This window comes from Prinia subflava, chromosome 9 (assembly GCF_021018805.1).
Source record: "Prinia subflava isolate CZ2003 ecotype Zambia chromosome 9, Cam_Psub_1.2, whole genome shotgun sequence".
NCBI classification, from domain to species: domain Eukaryota; kingdom Metazoa; phylum Chordata; class Aves; order Passeriformes; family Cisticolidae; genus Prinia; species Prinia subflava.
Window position 1 is genome coordinate 30,851,825 of NC_086255.1, and position 20,321 is coordinate 30,872,145.

General features: G+C 45.9%; 1 protein-coding gene across 1 annotated transcript in view; it reads left to right on the plus strand.

The window, feature by feature from the left end:
* PCDH15 (protocadherin related 15) overlaps positions 1–20,321 on the plus strand; it is a 640,425-nt gene that overhangs the window by 254,853 nt on the left and 365,251 nt on the right. The gene's annotated exons all lie outside the window — the stretch shown is intronic.

Consider the following 20,321-nt stretch of genomic DNA (forward strand, 5'->3'; position numbering starts at 1 on the left):
AGGGGAGGAGTAGGAGGAGGAAATGTGGCAGGTTCTTTTTTTCTGGGCACTGAACTTGGGTGCCAACGTAGACTGCAATGAAAAAAAAGTAATTTCTTTCCTAGGAGAAATTCAGATAAAGATTCAAAACTTGATGAGCAATATGAAACAGCTGTTCTGTAATGGCAGGAACTAATTCTTGCCAAAGAAATTATCAGGGCAGGATTTCCACTCCCCTTCTACATCCATATCAGTTTAATTTTGCTGTCATGGGAAGAAGCTGGAAAATCATCCTGTAATTCCAATTCTCCTTTCAGTTGGGATTTTAATTGCCAAGTCTGCTTGATTTATTTGACTAAAGCATAGCAACGCTCTTGGCTTTGTTGGTGATATCCTTTGGAGAAAGCAAATCCATCACTTTTTCGATTGTTATCTCTGCTCCCTAGCAAAATCCTTTAATGTGGATTTCCATCTGGGAATATGATGCATTCTGATGTGAGAATACTGGGCAGAAAGAGATCCTGGAAAGCCCATGCAGAGCAGATGGGTTTGGAACAAAGAGTAATCCAGAAGGTCCTGAGTGAAAAGTGGGATAAAAGGGAAAATTCTGCTCAGCAGGTGATTTTATCTGAGTACCAGGCTGGCTCTTTCTGCTGAGCCACTGAACATCTCACACTACAGAGATGCAGGGGGCTTAAGCTCTCTGGATTTATAGGCAGCATTTATTCAGTGCAGTTCCCAGAGGAAATTATTATTGAAAGCAGAGATGGCACAGATTAATACAGGAATTATAAGGAGATGGCTAATACAGATAAGGAGCTTGGAAGAGAGGGGACTGGGACAGGATGAGGTGTGCTCCAGGTGCAGGGGAGGAATCAGAAGCATTCCTGAGGGATAGGTGTCATGAAGAACCCTCCCTAACACTCCTTTAGTGACCTTGGCACAAGGTTTTGATGCAGGTTTTGAAACTCCTGTAATACTGTGAAGGACACAAGAATTACACAAAAGAATTTTGTTGACTTTGTGGATTAGTAGAACAAATGCAGCATAAAATTTAATAATAATACTAAGCCATTGTCTTAGAGACTAAGAGTGGGGGGGCTGCTGTAAACAAAACAAGAGTTTTAGCATATGGAAGTTCAGCTTCATTTTAGAGGAAGTGTTTGGTTGTAGAATGTAGCTGAAGTTTTCACAACTTCAGAATTTGCCAGGACACCTGTTCTTCCAAGAGCTGAAATTTACTCTAAATAGTTCAGAGCCTAGGTATGTTATAAAGACAGAATAAATAAAATTTTAGATCTAAAATATCGAGTTCTGAACCTGCTTCCATCAAGTACGAATCGGTGCAGGTGTGAAGCCAACCTTGCCTGGGGAGTAGGAGGAAGGTGCCAGACTAGCAAGAAGTGGGTTATTGTAGCAGCCTTGGAACTGATTTTCGTGGAACCAGCCCATCTGCCTCCTCCCCTCCCAAAGTCCCCAAACAAACCAAAAGATGGAACCAAGCCAGGGTGGATCTCAGGCTCTAAGTGAGCAGTGCTGTTCCTTGAGGCAGGAAACCTCCATCAGGGATGGGGAACTGCAGCAGCTCGGCCTCTGGGACAGAGGTGGAGGCAGAGCCCTCCCAAGGGGAGCTCCACAGGGAGTTCTTCCAGTTCCAGGGGCAGGGACACCTTCCACTCTCCCAGGCTGCTCCAAGCCCTGTCCAGCCTGGCCTGGGACACTGCCAGGGATGGGAAATGTTAGCACAACCCCACCTGCAGAGGAGCTTCCCCAGACTGATCCCAAGCTGATAGTTAAAAGGAGCAAATGAACCCAGAAATGGGTCCTCATCAGTGGAAGGGGAGTAGATCATCACGAGTGTGCTATGCTGTGTTCCCAGCCCTCTGAGGATTTGGGATTAAAGCCAAAAGGATGAGAAAGAAAAGGAATGCTCCACACATCAGTGAAAAAATTGGTCAAAGGATAGGAAACAGAAGGTTGGAGTAACTGAGCAGTTTCCTGAGTGAGAGGATGACAGCAGCACGGTCTCCAAGGAATCTGCACAAACCTGTGATACTCAACTGATAAATGAGCTGCGAAAGACACAGGGTGTGCTGTCAGGGCTTCCTCCAGAGCACTGGAGCTGAGTGCTGACTGTGGAAAACTGCAACAGGATTGAGGCAGGATTAACTGCTGGGCAAGGCAGTGGCCAGAGGTGAAACCATCCAGAGGTGGATGCAAAGGGAAGGACAAAAATTGCACCCACGGGTGATGAGTGCTGAGCTGGACATCGCCACTCACCAGCCAAGAGCTGTAAAATACAAAAGATGCCTCTCCCAGAATCATCACCAAGGACTCATCCCAGGACAGCCTAGGTTGGGAAGGACTTCAAAGCCCATTCCATTCCAAGCCACTGCCATGGGCTGGGACACCTTCCACCAACCCAGGCTGCTCCAAGCCCTGTTCAGCCTGGCCTGGAACCCTTCCAGGGATCCAGGGACAGCCACAGCTTCTCTGGGAAACCTGTTCCTTGTTAGCTTTAGTTCTGGAAGTTGGAAATTGTCTCATGGGATGAATATCTCTGCTCTTCCTTAGGGGCTGCTTCTGTCAGGGAGGAATTTCTGGTTTCTAATTTTTGATGGACTCCCCAGTGAAGGGGCTGTGTGTAGCTTTTCCTGGGGCTTAAAATGGGAGGAGCAAGGAACCACTGGTGATGGAGCTCCTAAAAAATCCCACAGAGCTGCAGGGGGTTTCAGGCTGTGTCTGGTGAGTAGACAAGTTTGTCCAGTTGCCCAAGGCTCACTCACGTGCGTGTGGTTGCGTTGGCTGTCATCAGATGAAGTCTATTAAAAACGAGAGTGCAGAGAAGGATGAGGCATGGCCTGGTGTGCCTCCCTTCCTCTTCCCTGGGACAGAACTGATCGGGATCCAGTTCCTTTCCCAGTAAAATAGAGATGTTTCATTTTTAACAACACATTGAGGGTCCAGATATCAGCAAGGGAATAGAAGCTGGTAATCCAGCTGGAAAGGCTGGTGGGCTAAAGTGTGTCCTAAGTATGTTTAAACTGGAAACTGGGGAAAGAACTGCTAAGCAGTGGAATTCCCAAAGGGCTTTTCAAACACAGCTGGGACACAAAGCCACGCTTTTCAAGTAGGGAAGGGATGAGAATTCTGAGTGCAGGCCCACCTGCAGTTCTCAGGAACAGCCTCCAGGAGCGAGAGGTGGGCCCCCAGTTTGTGACTGTCCCCAGGCTTTGAAGAAACAAACCTGAGCGATCTGTCAGCTGTATTTGCTCTTATCCAGCAATGCCATTGTTGATGGTTCCTCTGCCCTGGGACTCCACAAGTTGCCTCAGGAGTCCAGGAAGACTTTCTGATTTGACAATTGCTTGATTTCTGGGATGCTTCCCTTCCTCCGTAACCCAATGGGTCTGGTAAGGTCTTAGGGATGTTTTCATGGGATGTATTCCATGTCAGTCACACCTCCTCCACTTTTCCCCTGATATTCTATAATTTTGGAGCCTTTCCAGCTCATCTCCTGAAGATCATAATGTGACAAAGGCTGCACGAGCAGTGGGAGCTGGAGAACAAATGGCTCCCACTCACCCACAGCCTGCTGAGGCCTTCCTGCTGCCACATGGACATCTCTACATGGATAAATCCTTCCCTCAGGGGCTGGATGGTGACACTTGGATGCAGCAGGGTGGATTTTTGTTCAGGACACTGAGGTTAGATCGGTTAGGATCTAAAATGTTTGGAGCCATACACAGTGCAGATGCTGTGAGTCTCCAAGTCCACTCTAAAGTGCCATTTTAATACATCTTAATTATAGAAATAATCTGATGGAGACCTCTGACTCTTGTAAAAGGGTTCAGTGAAAGAATAAAAGAGGCAGATTTAAAAGAATGGAATGAACAGGAGATCCTTAGTCATGTGAGCCAATATATTTTCATCAACTTGGTTTTAATAATTTAATAAATTAAGCAGTGGAAGATATTTCCCTATACTGAGGTCTCTCATTGCATTCCCAACATTTTTGTTGGGAATAAAAAGCTCATCAGGACTTGAAACTATTTTTTTCTTCTTGTTGTTGTTGTTTTACCATGAAAGGAAGCTGTAGCATTTGGAAAACTGTGTGCATGTAATAAGATGCAAAAAGGTGTCACTGTTACATCTAACAGGGCCCATTAACAACAGATGTTCCCAGAGAACAGATATCCATTAGAACACAGTGGAAGGGGGGAGATTTTGAAATGGAGCCAGAACCTACAGATGGAAACTTTAAACACATAAAAATCAACTTGTAAGTAGCCAGTATAAATAATGCAGGGGATGTGTAACCTGTTCTGGATTGCTCAGAGCAGCAGACAGACAGTCCCTGCATTCCCAGTGGGTTGGAAGGGATGGAGCAGCCTGCAGTGGGATCAGCTGAGAGGGAGTCAGAGCCTCTGGGACAAAAGGAATGTTGGGACTCCAGGAAAGAGCAAAAACTTTGCAGAACTGGTTGTTTGAACAGTGATTTTTCTCTCCCTGGTACTGTCCAAGAGTTAGTTTGGGGATCATCAGGTCCAGCCGTCAACCACCACCACCACTGTGTTCACCACTAACCAAATCTTCAAGTGCCACATCCACGTGTTTCTTTAACACCTCCAGGGATGGGAACACCACCACTGCCCTGGGCAGCCCCTGCCAAGGCCTGAGCTCCCTTTCCATGCACAAATTCCTGCTGCTGCCCAAGCTGAGCCTCCCCTGGCCCAGCCTGAGGCCGTTTGCCCTTGTCCTGTCCCTGTTCCCTGGGAGCACAGCCCGACCCCCCCTGGCTGTCCCCTCCTGTCAGGAGTTGTGCAGAGTGTGAATGTCTGATTCCCAGATCACCCAAATTGCCAGAAACCAGAGACCAAAAAGGCAGAGCCTTTTACTACATCAAATCACTTCAGTGATGCATCACAGATTTTACAGAACCCATCTTTTTAATCAAGCCAGGTGAATTCACAAGACCCAAGGTTTCACTAACGAGCTGAAGTTGTTTAAAGTAACTTCTTCACACTGGTTTTTGGCATAAGGAAATGCAAAGCCTTCTCCTTTCTCTGTTAATTAATGTGAAACCACTGGTTTATGAGACACATTTGCCAGCAACTTCCCTCTTGCATCAAGCCCCTATCAGGATGTTTATCAGGAAGCATTTATTTAATAACATGGGCTTCTAAATTGGTTTCTTTAATGACAGTACTTTCCTCGTGGTTTGTGAGAGCTGGAACACGACATATACAGATATTTTCTTGGTAATGTGCAACAGCAGAGCTGGGATGCAAAAAAAAAAAAAAAAAAGCAAAGGAAAGGGTAAAATAGGGCAGAAATCACAGAATCACTCAAGGTTTGGGCTGGAAGAGACCTTAAAGCCCATCCAGTGGGTTCAAGGAAGCTTAAGGGTAAGACCGTCCTCTGTTGCAACAATAATGAGTTTATTCTTCAGAAATTAGGATTATTTTGATAAATTTTGCTGCTGGAGCTGCATTGCTGCTGTTTCTCCCCTCAAAGCAGTGGTTCTGGCACATTAAAAATGGTGTTTTAGTGCAGTGCTGTTTCCTTATTTCATCTGTCTCCCCAGCTAACCCTGGAGCTTGATTTCTCCAGCCACAAATTTTCCTTATTTTCACCATCCTGTCTCAATCTTCTGCACTAAGACAATGCCATGAGGAACAAAATGTTTGATTGCAGTGTTGATCATGACAGTGGGAGCCAGCCAGGCAGCAGGATTGCCTTTGCCATAATGCCATTTCATTATAAAATTAGTGGTTATTGGGGTTTCCAGGAAGAGGAGTCAAACAGAGAAATACAAGTTTGTGTTGTGGTTTAACTCTATCCCAGCCAAAACCAGGGGAGGATGGGGTTTAAGGGTATTTAAAGTTGGTGGAAAAGAGGTGCCAGTCAGAGACATTCCTGTGTGGAAGTCAGAGTGGATTTGGCAGTTTTGACTCCCTCAAGAGGAGCAGAATCCAAACCTGGGCTTGTGCCTGGACACTCCTTGGAGGACAATGCTCTTCCATTCTTGATTTTATTCTCAGGATATATTTCTGTCTGTAGGTTAAAAAAATGAATCCTTTTGAAGATTCTTTTTTGATTTAGGCTGGGGCTGGTCTTTTCTTAAAGCCTTCTGTTATTATTTCTGTGGATAGTGTAAAAGCCTTCCCTGATTTAAGAGTAGAATCTTTCCCCAGGAAGAATAAATAACATGCACACTGACCTTTTAGGTCCTAAGGAGAATGTCTGCTTAAGAGCTTCACACCTCCTTGCCTCAGTGCAGGTTGACATTTGCAGGTTGATAAGTTGGTTATTTGGATGTAAATCGACAGGGAAGGAAAACTGCGTTCAATAGTTGTGATAAGAGTCCACATTTTCTTGGTTTAATTTAAAATAATGGGCAGTACATCACAGAAACTCACTGTAGCCACCTAATTTAAATAGTGGCTGCTGTTATGTATCAGTCTCGAGGTCTGGAAAGGAAAAGAGTTAAAATTTATTTGAATAAAGAGGACGAAAATTCCTATTGGGGATTTTGCTCACCATGCCTTAGAGCATCTTTGCAAGCAACTCTGTGTGGTGGTAGTATTTTAGGGCTTAGAAGGGCCGTGGAATATGAGTCATCCTGAATTCTAATCAAGATGTACAAGCATCTGATACAGAGAAGTGAGAAAAATGAAGGTTTAGGGTTTTTTTTTCTTTATTTCTTCCTTTGAAGGCCCTGGATTTCATCCATGGTTCTGCATGGTTGGCTCTGGCCACAACAGCAACAACTGCCCACACTCCTTGTTCTTGGCTGAGTCAAAGCTCCTTCCAAAATCTTTAGGAATCTGGTCTGGGCAGGAGCAGATCGATGTATTATTGTGGAGTAACCTGAATGGGAAGGGATCCACAGGGATCATCTAGTCCAGCTCCTGGCCCTGCCCAGACATCCCAACAATCCCATCCCATGCCTAAGAACGTTGTCCAAACGCTCCTGGAGCTCTGGCAGCCTCGGGGCCGTGCTCATTCCCTGGGCAGTGCCCAGAACCCTCTGGGGAAGAACCTTTCCCTGATCTCCAGCCCGAGCCTGCCCTGGCACAGCTCCAGCCCTCCCCTGCTCCAGGGCAGAGATGGGAGCTGTAGGATGGCAGTGTGACCCTTCTGAACAACCTTGTGCTGTGTGATTCTCCATCTTCCCATTAGCAGATCTTGGAGATACAGGCAAGATGTTACTCCCACACTGCTGTTCTGGGAAGATGAAACTTTTTGTCTAGAAGCTTCCCAGCTTATTTTGTGCTTCTGGCCCTCAAGGACCAGTGGCTAATTCAGTGTTGCTTTAAACACGGCTGTTTATAAAGTGGTGCTGACTGGGAAAGACTCAGCTTCGGAATCCTGCATGGTCACTGCAGACTTTGAGTCCTTACTTGGAGAGGGCTCCCAGAAACATTCCTTGGGCTCTCTTGTTCTTCAGCACACACAGGCTGCTCTGTACTGGAGCTCCTCCAAATCACTCTGGAGCTGAGGCAGAGCATCCTGCCCTCCTGCATCCCAGCAGACTTGGAATGGGATATTCTGGAACTGCACACATTGGAAGGCAGACGTGGGAGCATTTCACCCCTCTGGGCAGGGCCTGCACAAGGCTCCAGGTTTGCTGCTCTGGTGGACAACCCTTCCCCCTGCTCTGCTCATGGCCTGTGAGTGTGAGAGTGCTGCCCTTGCTGCCTGTCCCTCTGCAGGATTTACCTGGCATGGCCTGGCCTGGGACACAGACTTTTCAGGGATGAAGCCTTCACACTCTACTCCCTCTTCAAACCCTTTTGGAGCATTGCCTTGGACTGGTTTTGAGTTATTTGGGGTTTTGTGTTATTTGGGGTGTGTTCTGGGCTTTGTCCCTTCACCAAGTGGGTGATGCCAGGCTCTGCATCATGCCTGTCATTTTGTAAGACAGGGATTGAGATCATACCTGAAATTAATTCCAAAGGTAGCCTGGAACTCTTACCAGGACTGATCCACCAACTCTTAGCCCTTGCCTTGTTACAGTCAGAAAAGAAGTGCTGTAATGCTTAGAACATTTGCTAGATACACATTAGACCCTCCTGGGACATTCCTACACTTTGATTTATCCAAACTCTCCCCTGTTCTCACCTCAACCCCTGAAACTCGTTATTAGATTTGTAGAAAAAGAGCCTTCAGAACACATGTTTATTCATCTGGTTCAAAATTGTTGGCAAGCCTCCTTCCTGAACATCAAGGCAAAGCCAATCCCATCTCCTCCAGTGCCTGAGAGCTGCAAGTCAGCACAGTGAAACAGCCCAGTGCCTTTTATGAGATGCTGTGTGCTTGACAGGCAAGTCAAAAGCCAAGCTTGGAAGAGCAGTAACTCAATTCCTGCCTGAGTAATGCACTGAACGTGTCATTGCTGTCCTCCAGAGAAACCTGTGCCCTCTGCAGCCAGGGCCAGCTGGAAAGGAAGAGCTGCCTCCTCAGAGATGAGATTTTCAGGGTAACATCAGCAGAGTCTGAACCAACCCCCTCCACGGCCCTGTGTCACCTTCCAGAGGCTTTGGAACTCGGGGATAAATGAGAGGCCCATCTCCAGAAAGACACGAGACCTACAGTTGTTATGACAACAGAAAGGAAAGAGAAAACTGAAAAGTGGTCATTTTGGAGCGAATCCAGGGGAGCCACCAAGATGATCAGAGGGATGGAGCTGAGAGATTTGCTTGGGATAATTTCCATGCACGCTTCTGTTTCACTACGAGGAAAAATTGCAGACAAAATTACTTTTTCACATCAGCGTTTTTCACTTAAATGTGCTTTACATATAATAATGTGTGGTACTGCATTTAATAAATTAGTTTATTTCTAGCAGGAATGTTTTATAAATTGAATTTCACTATGGTGTAGATGAGGAGTTGGGGTCCAAGCATGTGTCAAGGGTTAGGCAATTTATTCCATTAAGATTCCCACTCTGCTTATTTGGGATCAGTGCAAGATTTCTCAAAGGGCACTAAAATCTCCTGAGAGTGTGAGAAAAAGAGTTTCACTTCTGTCATTGAAGGAGTAAATGAACACAACAAATGGCCAAAGGTGGTGATGAAACTGTTTTAAGGAAAAACTTCTAAGAATAAATCAAAGGATTGCCCAAGAGACAAAAGTGGTCATGGGATGAAGTGGGATTAATTCATAGCCATATTTGTGAGTTTATTATTGACTTGTTGCATTAAATAAAATTAAATTCTTGATTATTCAGCTTCCAATTATATGGAAATTCATCAAAACCTGACACTTTGGGTGTTAATAATGTAGCTGGATCTTGCTGTTAGATAGGTTTACAGACCCATTACAGATTTCAAGTACTGCTCATATAAAATGAATTTAAAATACCCTGGGGTTTTTACAGGTTGTAGAATATTAACCCAAGGGGTAATTCCATTCCTCCATATTCCTAGAGCTGAAAAACTGCTGGAGCTACAAATCCAACCAATCCATCTGTGCAATACTTCTGTCTTCCTAACCCTTCTTGCATTTTGCCTCCTTCCTGACTGTCCCTTTTGTCCCTGTCATCACTTCAGCAGGACCTCAGAGAAGACTTAAGCAGGAAAATTGGAATGGTGAAAGGGAGAGACATTGAAAAGGAAAGCAAATTCTCTCTCTTACAATAGAGTTTTAAATAAATTAATTTACTGACATTGGATACTGACATTTTCCCAGTTTCATCTAAATCACCCTTTGTTCAAAAACTGAGTAGGCGTGGTGGTATTCAGTCCAAAACTGGAATTGATAACCTTGGAGGTCTTTTTCATCCTGAATGATTCTATTATTCTATTGAATCCTAATTTCAGTGTGAGTGCAATTGATATTTCTTGCTCCTATTTTTTTTTTTTTTTTTTTTTTTTTTTTTTTTTTTTTTTTTTTTTTTTGGTCAGCCGCATTGCTTTGTTCAGAAAAGTGCAAAAGGAGGGTTGGACTTCCTTGCCCCTCCCAGACTGTTCCAGGTGAATTTCCTGCTGCTCTTGAAAAAGTGGTTGACCTGCCCCTCTCCCATGCCTGGGAAGGGCAGGAGGAGCTGCTTGTGCTGGAGTCATGGAAAACAACAACTGTGTGTGCAGGGTTTCTGGTTCGGGCAAAAATCTGTCATTTTAAAGCAAAATAGGAACAGAAATCTGAATGTAACTGAGTTAAATTCTTGTGGTTTGAAATTGTGAAATGCCTTCATTTAGGTACAAAGTTTTTATTCTTTTTTTCGTTTTCTTGTTGATTGATGGCAATGTTTTCTCTTAATTATCCTCTGTTTTCTAGTTGATGAAAAATAGACTAAGAACGAGCACTGACTGAAAAAGAAAAAATTGCCTTGAGCAGAACTGATTTAAAGCCACTGTTAAACTCCTAAGAGCCACTTCAGGGCACAGGCAACTTCTTAAGGACATTGGGCCTGTTTGGAGAGAGAGGGGAAATTCCACTTCTGCCTGAAATCAGGGGAAATTCAGCTGGAGTGAATCCAGACTCAGGCAATGATCAAATTCCACTGCTTTTCTTCTGAGGGAAAAAAACCTCCAAACCAAAAAACCACGTAGACTATCCCAAACAGTGGATATATTTAAATATCTCTCCAAAGATTTTAAACAAACTTCACCATGTACCCAGACAATTTCAAACACAGGGATTTCACTTTCGCTTGTAAATTGTAGTGTAGGAAGACACAAGTTTATTTTGCTCCAATTAAAGTTGGAGAGCAGCAGAGCTGATGGTGGGGACTGAAGCTTTCCCCTGTTGCCATTAAGTTAGCTTGGATATTCCAAGTTTTTTATTTCTATTTTTAATGAGCTATTATAATGAGCTAAAACAAATTGCAGTGCTTGCCAGGAGCTTCTCAGTGTACTTGCTAATGAGAGAATGAAAATAGATTTGGGATTGTTTGTAGAAGTCTTTGGATTAAATGTGTTTATTTTTGAGTGGCTTACCTCCCTGTCTGAATATTAACATTACATTCATAAAACCCTGCCTCATTTACCAGTGGCCTAAGGAGCCAAATGATTTCCTGCTGCTGCACTATTTTGTTGATAGAGTATTGATTTTACCAAGTTTTCTGCATAACCATATGGTCAAGAAATTTGAAGGTGAGAGGCCATAAAATGAAACAAATACCTCTGAGGTTTCGGGTTTTGTTCTTCGCAGTTATCATCCCCATCCTACATAATTTAAAATAATTGTTTTTATGAGCAGGTGGAAATGATAAATCATAGCAAATGCTCACATTTCCTAGCAGAGACCTTCCCTTCTCCCCAGACAGCGATTTCACAAGGTCACAGACACAGCAGGAGTGTCCAGGCAGGGGAAGCAAAGGCTGAGAGCTGCCAGTGCCCTCAGCTGCAGCATCACCACTGAGAATGATTTGTGCAGCATCCCTGCTCTGGGTTTGTGCTTTGACCAAACTGGAGTTTTTGTGTGAGACCTGTCTCGTTATATTGACTCTGAAAGGAATGAGGGACTTGTCTGTACAAACAAAGTGTGGCTCTGCTGGTGAATAAAACTAGATACCAAGAAATAAAAGAAACAATGAGAAGGATCCCACTGATTGATAAATGGAATGAGAGATTTGTCTTTGCAAACAAACTGTGGGTCTGCTGATAAATAAAACTAGATATTGAGAGATGAAAGAAATTATGAGAAGAACCATAAATTCCATAAAGAATTCCACTGAGTGACACAAGGAAAGACAAAAGGGGGGGTTATACATTAGAAAGGGGTCTTAGGTGTTAGGTGTTTCAGGTATTAGGTGTTTCAGAAAGTCTCAAATACCTCATCCAGTGGGGAAAGAGAGAGGGACATGCACCTGGGAAATTAGGATAAAAAGGAGGCTGCATCCTCCAAAAGTTTGAGAGACCCCAGGGGAATGCCCCATGGCCTCTCTGTTTATTCAGATTAAGTTCCAGGACTCCTCTGTCTCCTTTTTGGACGTTAACCTCTGGTGTATGTGGATTAAATTTCCTGGCAACTCCTTTGGTTAAAATGAAAACCTCTGTCACAGGAATGCTGGAGAGAGCTTCAGCACTGCATTTGGATCACTCCCAGAGGAGCAAACCACAAGCAAATGGTTTCTTTAAAGAATCCAGCTTCTCTTCATTCGTATTCAATTCCATGGTCATTTTCCTGTGGCAGAGACAGGAAAATTAGGGTTATCCCAGCTGCTGGGCTGGCTGCTTGCAGAGCAGGCTTTAATTCTGCCTGGCTTTAGCTGAAGCCTCTTGATCTGGGCCAGGGAGCCGCTGGCTCACCCCTGAGCAGGAGATTTGGTCTTTGAGATGATGCACCCGAGGATTCATTTTCATTGTGGGAAGATCCAACCTCTCACTGTGGTTGGGAGAATTTCCCAGCTGGACTTGGCTGTGGTCTGGTTGGAGAGCACTTAGGTGTGACTGAGAGTCTGGAACACAGGCTGCATGGAGAGACAGGAACAGCCTCCTGCCAAACGGGAGCACGATCCAGCCGGGCTGGGGGAGGCAGTGTGAGCTGGTCTGTGTGAGGAAAGTGCCACGGGCAGTGCTTTCCTCCAGAGACAGGGGGTCCCTCCTCCCTGGAGTGGGCTGGGACTGAACAGGTGAATCAGGATGTAGCTGTGGGTGTGGGTTTGGATGTGGCTGTGGGCACCTTCCATGCCTGATGAAGTCACAACAATATTTCTGATCTCCCCAGTGCTGTTTCCATCCAAAGGTGCTACTCCAAGGCCTTGCATCTATCTGTTTTTATTTTGTTGTTGTCACTTTTTGAATCACAATATCACAGAACCATTAATGTTGGAAAAGACCTCTAGGATCATCCAATCCAACCTTGGACTGATGTCCATGACCCATTCTTACTGCTCTTTCCTGCTCGCACCAGTGTTTTATTTTCACTTGGGATTTTTCCTCATTTTTCTGCCATGTCCTTCTCCTTTCTGGAGAAGGAGTGCCATCACTGAAAACAGATTTCTCCCAGGAGAAAGACTCCTCCAGTCTCTGCAAACCCCCTCCAAAATGTGTCCCCACATTGTTGTGACATACAGAGATCTATATAACAGATGATAGCAAAATGATTTTGTTTCATTCCGCTCTGAGCATGAATAGCATCATCCCGATTTTTCATTCCTACAGGCTCTCATTTTGGGACACTGCAGCCACTGTGCCAGAGTATGTATGAGGAAGGCTCAGAAGTCCGTGTGAGTGTTTTTCTTCCCAAATGTGCGGTACAAAAGCAGCCATTAGCTCTCCGTGCCTTTTTAAACCCGAGGGAACTGATACAATAGGAAACACTGATGGCAAAGAGAGGAGATGATTGGCAGGGGGAGGAAAAAAAATGAAAACATCACAAGCGAGGTTAAAAAGCGCAGCAGGTGAGAGTGAATTGTCAGCCCCGGCTCCTCGGGAGCAGTGGCAATTTATAACTCGGTGACTCAGGCGGGCTCTGGAAGGAGCCGAGCGCGGCGCTGCCTCCAGGAACACCCCCCAGCACCTCCGCGCATTTTCAACCCCTGTTTCCCTCCCTTCTTCTGGTGGTTTTCCTGGTGGTTCTGATCCTGATCTGCATTCCAGGGATAAACGGGGCATGGAGAGCTCTGCCCGTGGTGATTGCAGAGCCAATTTTGGGATTGTAGGGGGTTTACAAAGCTGGGAGAAGTTACTGCAGCACGGCAGAAACGAGGTGATCATAACACCCGAGCTGTATTGATTAATGCTCTCCTGGGCAAGATAAGGGAAAGGGTCCTGTCCTGCTTTTATCTGCTGCGCCTAATTGGAGTTTTACCCTGGCTTTTACATGTTCCATCAGTAATGAGTTAACTCTATATGCCAAATGGATAATGAAGTTATTAGCAGTGTGCCTGAAAACCACAGAGGAGTTGTCCAGGAGGCTGCTTTGTGCTCGGGGCCCTGGCTGGTTTGATATTAAATTGATATTAATTTGAACACTCCTGTCACGTTGTTGTATATTGTGTAAACACTTGGCTTTGCTCAGCTGTGTTTCCCCTGTTCCTTGGTTGAATGTGGTTTTCTGTGGAGGAGGGGGAAGTTTTGTTTGCCCATGAGCACCATGGCAGTGGGAGGGCCAGCTGCACACTTCAGCTTAGGTGCAAGATTCCTGTTGGAAAAAACAAAAAGGTAAATCCCAAGGGAAAAGCTCTGCTGTAAAGCCTGACAGTGCAATCTGCCAGAGAGCCCGGGATTTGGGCTTGGAAAAATCCCATTGCAGTAATCCATTAATCCATGGAATTACCTGTAAGCTTTTCAATATGAGGAACTCCTTAGATGAGATCCTTTTTTCTTTTTTTTTTTTTTTTTTTCCCTTTTAATTTGTATTTAGCATCTATGGCTCTTTCTGGTGCTTGATTTTCTTTTATCCACTGCCCTCTACAGGTCTCGTGGATGGAGTTAGACTGAGGGAGATGAGTTTGCAGCAGTGGCTGGCTCTGGCTTTAAAAGAACTGCAGAGGTGCTCTCAGAGCTGTCTTCCATGCTCTCTGGGAAAAGGGAAAAATATTTACAGTGGGAGAATTTCAGGTTTTAATACAGTGATGGAAATTCCAGAGTTTATGGGTACAAAAGCAGGATATAGCATTCCTTCCTAAAAGCCTTCCTACTTTATTCCAGGTGATAGGAGCTATGCCACAACACTATCAGTGCATCAAATGTTTGTCTGTTTATCTCTTCTCAGTGTATTCCTGTTAAAAACCATTTTCAGGGAGAGATCATCCTTGTGGATGATCTGAGAAATGCTGCTGAACCTGGAAGTCTTGCTCTGAGTAAAAGGAGAGGTGAATTCCAGGCTCCTTGTGATTCCCATCTCCTCACTGGGCTCTGGGGGCCTGTCTCTCCCCTGGAGACTGGGAATAACTGGTTTTCCATGGATTTTCCTACATTTAATGACCAGGAAGTGAAACTGCAGCACATCCCCTCATAGGGATCTTTGGGAATTGCTCTCCTCTATCTTGGCTGCAGCTTTCCTGAAGTGATTTGCATCTTAATAGCTTTGATGCTGCTATCAAAGGATTTTGGGGGAAGGACAAAAAGGCAGCGTCGTGGAATGATTATGTGAAGCTCTCTTCCCGGAGAAACTCGGCTGAAAATAGAAATATTGGCTTTAAAGCATGCCAAGGCTTCAGTTCAGGCTTTGCTGTGCCCGCTGGTGCTTGGCATCACTCTGAGAAATGAATATAAATTGAGATTTATCTCTTTAAGTGGGCACCACTCAGCAGAACTGCTGCAATCCCACGGCTTGGCCATCCAGGGAAAAGGCAACACGTTGGTGTTGAGTTGGGAAACTATCCCAGACTTGTCCAAGCACCTTTCTGTGAGGTGTTCCTAAGACATTGTGGTTTGTCTTTGGAGTTAAATCTGAGCTGGCTGGAGCAGGGGGGCTTCTCCTGAGCCAACTTCCAGCGAGGAGCCTGCTGTGGGGATTTTTAGATGGACTAAAGTGTGGTGTAGGTTGGAGCAGCTCCTGCTGGGGATCCCACACCTCTCCAGCATGTACTCCATGCAGCCTGGGGCATCATTCCTGGGTTTCGTGGTTCTGTCCTCCGGGAATGCAGTGTCCATGCTCCCAGAGCTCCCTGCAGGGCACAGCAGTGTGCAGGGAGGAGGAGAGTCCTTCAGAGGTGACCTGACCTGGAGCACTCTCCCACACCTCCATCCTCACCTGGAGAATAGGATGAATCCCACATCTCTGGTGCACTAATTATGTAGCTTCTGTAGATTTATATATGATCCTTATCTCCATGATTTATCTCTCCCATGCACACTCATTAATTTATTTTCCCCCCTCAAAAGATAGAGTTATAGATAATTTTAAAGGCTCTGTGCTTGGAGATTTGGTTGAATTGTATCTCAGCACTGGGGCATTCCAAAGTGGATCTGTTTAAAAACCATCCTCCCTAAAGGACTCTCCCTAAAGTCCTTGCAGCTTGCAGTGGTATAAAAAAGGCACAGAGGTAACCAGAGCTGGCTCTGCTCAGCACAGCACCCACAACTTGTCAGCTGGGTTTGAAACTTGGCTGGGGATGATGGAGGGGAAAAAGGAATTCCCAGTGATCTGCACCTTTGCATTCTTCACAATTTTCCAGTCGATTGGGGATTTGGGGTGTCACAGAAGAATTTGCCTGGTATCAAAATCTTGAAGCACAAATAAGCCACTGCAAGTTGTCACTTACAGCAAGATGTTCTGTTATGATGAGATCTGTGAGATTTAAACAGAAAGGAGGGTGGAAACACTGGCCACTTTGCAGGAGTTGTGAGCACAGAAATGAGGGTAAGAAAAGGGTAAAATATTCAGAGAGAGTTAATTAAAATAACCACAGGGCAGGGTTGGATGCAGGAAGGTACAGGACAGAGGTCTGTGCTCATGAGTTACAGACCCTCTGAGAGAATGGGAAAAGAATTTTCCTTCCTTAGACTTCAGGAGGAATTTCTCCACAGAAAGGGTGCTCAGGCCTTGGCAGGGGCTGCCCAGGGAGGGTTGCAGTGCCCATGGCTGGAGGTGTCCAAGGAAGGGCTGGAGGTGGCACGGAGTGCTCTGGGCTGGGGACAAGGTGGGCATCGGGCACAGCTGGGACTGCCTGGGCTGGGAGGGATTTTCCAGCCTGAAGGATTCTGTAATTCCATGATTCTTTTCTCTGGTGTCTTCCCAGACTCCAGCTCCTGTCCTCAGCAGCTGCTGTTGGAAGCTCCTGGCTGGTTTAGTCCTCTCAGCTCCTTGGCTGCTCCTCTGCCTGTCCCTGTGCACTGAGATGTGCCAGGGATGATCAGCTCTGAAATTCTGGTGGTGCTTTGCATTGCCTCAAGCCCAATTTGCATTCCTGGGTTTCCCACTGGCACTTGGGATCACACTGCCTTCACCAGATCGTGACCAGCCCAATATTTGGGGAGAAATGTCTGGGGGTTTATTGCTGCCCTAACAGAGCCAGGTTTTCAGAGGGCAGATGTTGAGAGGTTGATAATTTAGGTGTCAGCATCAGCCTGAAAGGCTCTGCCAAAACCACATCAGCTTTAAGCCAGAGCAGGACAAAATGTGTAGAATCTGTTAATTGCAGGCTGTTGGATTTTTGGATCAGAACTGACTTTTACAGAGAAGAGAGTCTGGTCTGATTTTGCTCTCATTTTCCCCAAGTAATTGTGTCAGTCAGGATATGTTTCCCACAAATACACTGCTCTCCCCATTAATTCTACCCACAGATATCTCTGCTGTGTAACTCCCTCCCTGCACGCCTTTGTGCGGTGACAGGGTGGTATAAATCCTAATGTTCTCCTGGTAGGATACAACAGAGGTGGATTAAAAGCAGTTCCTCTTCGCTGAGCACTCAGCTCATGGAATTCTTCTGCCTTCACGTGAGTAGAGAGTACCCAGAAACACAGAGAAGGACATTGCTGCCCCCCAGACAGGCACTAACAGATCCTCAGGATGCTGTCAAGGGTCTACACCTTCATTTATCACCTCCTTGACATACCCTTGAACAGGATTTACAACAGACATAAGATCATATAAATGTATTTATGAAATAAAATGCAGCAGAGAAATAGAGTTCTCCTTAATTCCTGACTTCTTGGAACTGAGATTCCTTCCTGGGCCTCCCTGACAGAGCTCCAGCAGTGCCTGGCTCACTTGGCCATTGATGCATAATTTTGTCTGGGTTTGTAATTGCTGCTAAAGGCAGTAATTAATTCATAAATATGCAGTTTGCCACATCTCAGCTGAGGTTATTCAGGCTGGGGAGCAGAGGATCGGGAGGGGAGGGGAGGGCTGGTGGCCCTGGGATGGGCAGGAAAGGTGGGTACAGAGACATTGGCTTGTCTGTTCTCAGCAGCCACAAATAAAAACCTCCCAGCGCTGGAGCTGACCCATAATGGTGTTAGATCTGAATCACCTCCTTCCCTTTCATCATCATTTGAAAGCTCTGTGATCACTGCTTGAAAATGCTCCTGGATTGTTTACACTGATGGAGACCAAGATAATCCTCAGGCTACTCCAACCTCTGAGGCTCAGGCACTCTCAGAGCCCAGTACTGGCTGAATTGATTTGTCTGGAATCAAATAGAGTTTTTGGTTTTGGTTTTTTTTTAATCTAATGGGAGCAGAATTCTAGCCAGGTTGATTTTCTCCCAAATTAGCTTTTCTGATCCCTGGTTTAGTCTCTCCTTCACATGAAGGCAGCACTCCCTGGTGTCTCTTCCCCCCAGATCAGAGCCTTGGCTGTGATTCCCAAGGGAAATTTTCCTTCTGCACTCGCAGCAGTGGAAACTTTTAAGGTCACTAAGAATTCAGGGATTTCCAAACTGAAACGGGGTATTTCCTGGAATTTGGGGATCTTGTTCTCTCCTTTGGGAACAATTATATTAAAGCCAGCAAAAAATAACATTTATTAAGCAGAGGTTGATGTAACTCACTCAGCCCAACGTGGGCAGAGGGTTCCTCTCCTCCTCTCAACCTCAGCATTCCTGGGGGACATCCCCAAAACCCCGGGGGAGAACCTTCACACACTCCAAGGGGACAACCTGCCCATTTGCAAGTGAGAATGGAATTTAGTGGCTTAAAGGGGTTCACTGCCAGTCCTACACCTGCAGGGCAGTGCAGCAGCCTCTCTGCCAAGTCTTGGCCCCACTCTCAGGATGTTACATCAGGTTTAGTGGCCAGACTGGATTTAGCATGGTTCACACCAAAACCAGCACATGCCCCCCCTGACAGCCTGCAAATAGAGCATTGTCCCCATTCCTTGAGCCATTCCAAGGGCAGGGAAGAGCATCCTGCCCCACTGCCCTTGCCCTGCTATCTCCAGAGCCCCCAGGAGCTGCTGGACACCTGCACCCAGGTACATCATCATCAGAGGGCCCCTGCTCATCAGGCAGGGTGACATTCCAGCTCCTGTGGAGCTCAGAAATAAATCCAGCTGGATTTTGGCCAGTCTAGGGACTGCACAGAGACCTGTGCCTTGCTCCTACTCCTTGTTCCAGCAGCAGCTCTGGAGGGGCTGGGCAGGGAATGAAGGACAGTGGAATGAAATGGTTGAGGTCATCTTGGATTATTTCCTCTCTAGGATGAAAATGCCACAGATGTTCCCAGATCTATAATTTACTTGGATAATTCATTTTTTTTTTCAGGTTCAGGCCAACATCAGGTGGGAAAGTGCTGAAATCCCAGGCTGTGCTGAGCTCAGGAGCTCCACATTTCAGTTTGGGGCTGGATATTTTTGTAACTCTTCCGAGATAGTCCTCCAAATGGCTGTGAGGTGGAGCAGGTAGTTTAGGAGGGGTACAAGCATCTGCTGCTGTGCTTCTGTCCCTTGATTTGGAAGTGCCAATCCTGCCCCAAGAAGATCACCTGGATACTCACTGATAACTCCAGGTCATCCCCAGGGGGCAACATAACCCTGGAAGTGTGATGTGGCAGAAATTGGTGCTCTCCACTAATATGTTTTCTTTAAATTAATATTCTAGGAACAGCCCAGAGCATTCAGAAATTCCACCATGCACTTTCAAGGTATAAATCAGACATAATAATTTCCTCACATGACCTGAAAAAAGGATTCTGAGCAACCATTCCTTACTGAATGGTATTAAAATTAAAGGTGTTGTCGGTAGCACACTCTGGCTGCTGCTATTTTACAGGGTGCTGGAGTAGCAAAGAGAACTGGGATGAAAAGGTCAGATGTTTCTTGAGCACTGTTCTGCTGCTGCTGGAAGGGACCTTAAAGCCCATCTCATTCCCACCCCTGCCACGGGCAGGGACACCTCCATCATACCAGGCTGCTCCAAGCCCCATCCTGGAACACTTCCAGGCCTGGGGAGTCCTCACATCTCTGGGAAAGTTTCCCAACCTTGCACAGTTTCCCAGTAACACAAAGAGAATCCTGCACTCAGCCTTCCAGGCTCTGAAGGAAATTCAAAGACACTGAAGGCTGGGGATGAATTATTTTTGATATTGCAGAAGTGTAGCAGGAAAATCAAACTCCCCCAGAGGATTCTGATTTTGGGGAACCAACCAACCAAGCCCTGGAAAGATTTTGGGGAGCCAAGAGCCCTGAGTTCTGCTGGGAGTGCACCCAGGGAGGTGAGCTGGAAGATGTGGCTCACAGAGGAGCCACAGCAGGAACAGGCAGTGATGGCTCAGCCAGCTGAGGACAGGGCAGACACAAGGACAGATTGTTGGGATCAGAAGAAGAGTAAAGTGGAATTAAGGCTCTGTGTGAGTGGAAAAGGGAGGAGTGCATCTCTGGAATGAGAAGGGGCTGGCTCCTTCTGCAGGAACAGATGGCTGGGGCTGTGTGGAGCCCAGGGTGAGGCACTGACAGGGGACACTGGGATGTCTCCTCTGTCCCACCATGGACAGCAGGGATCC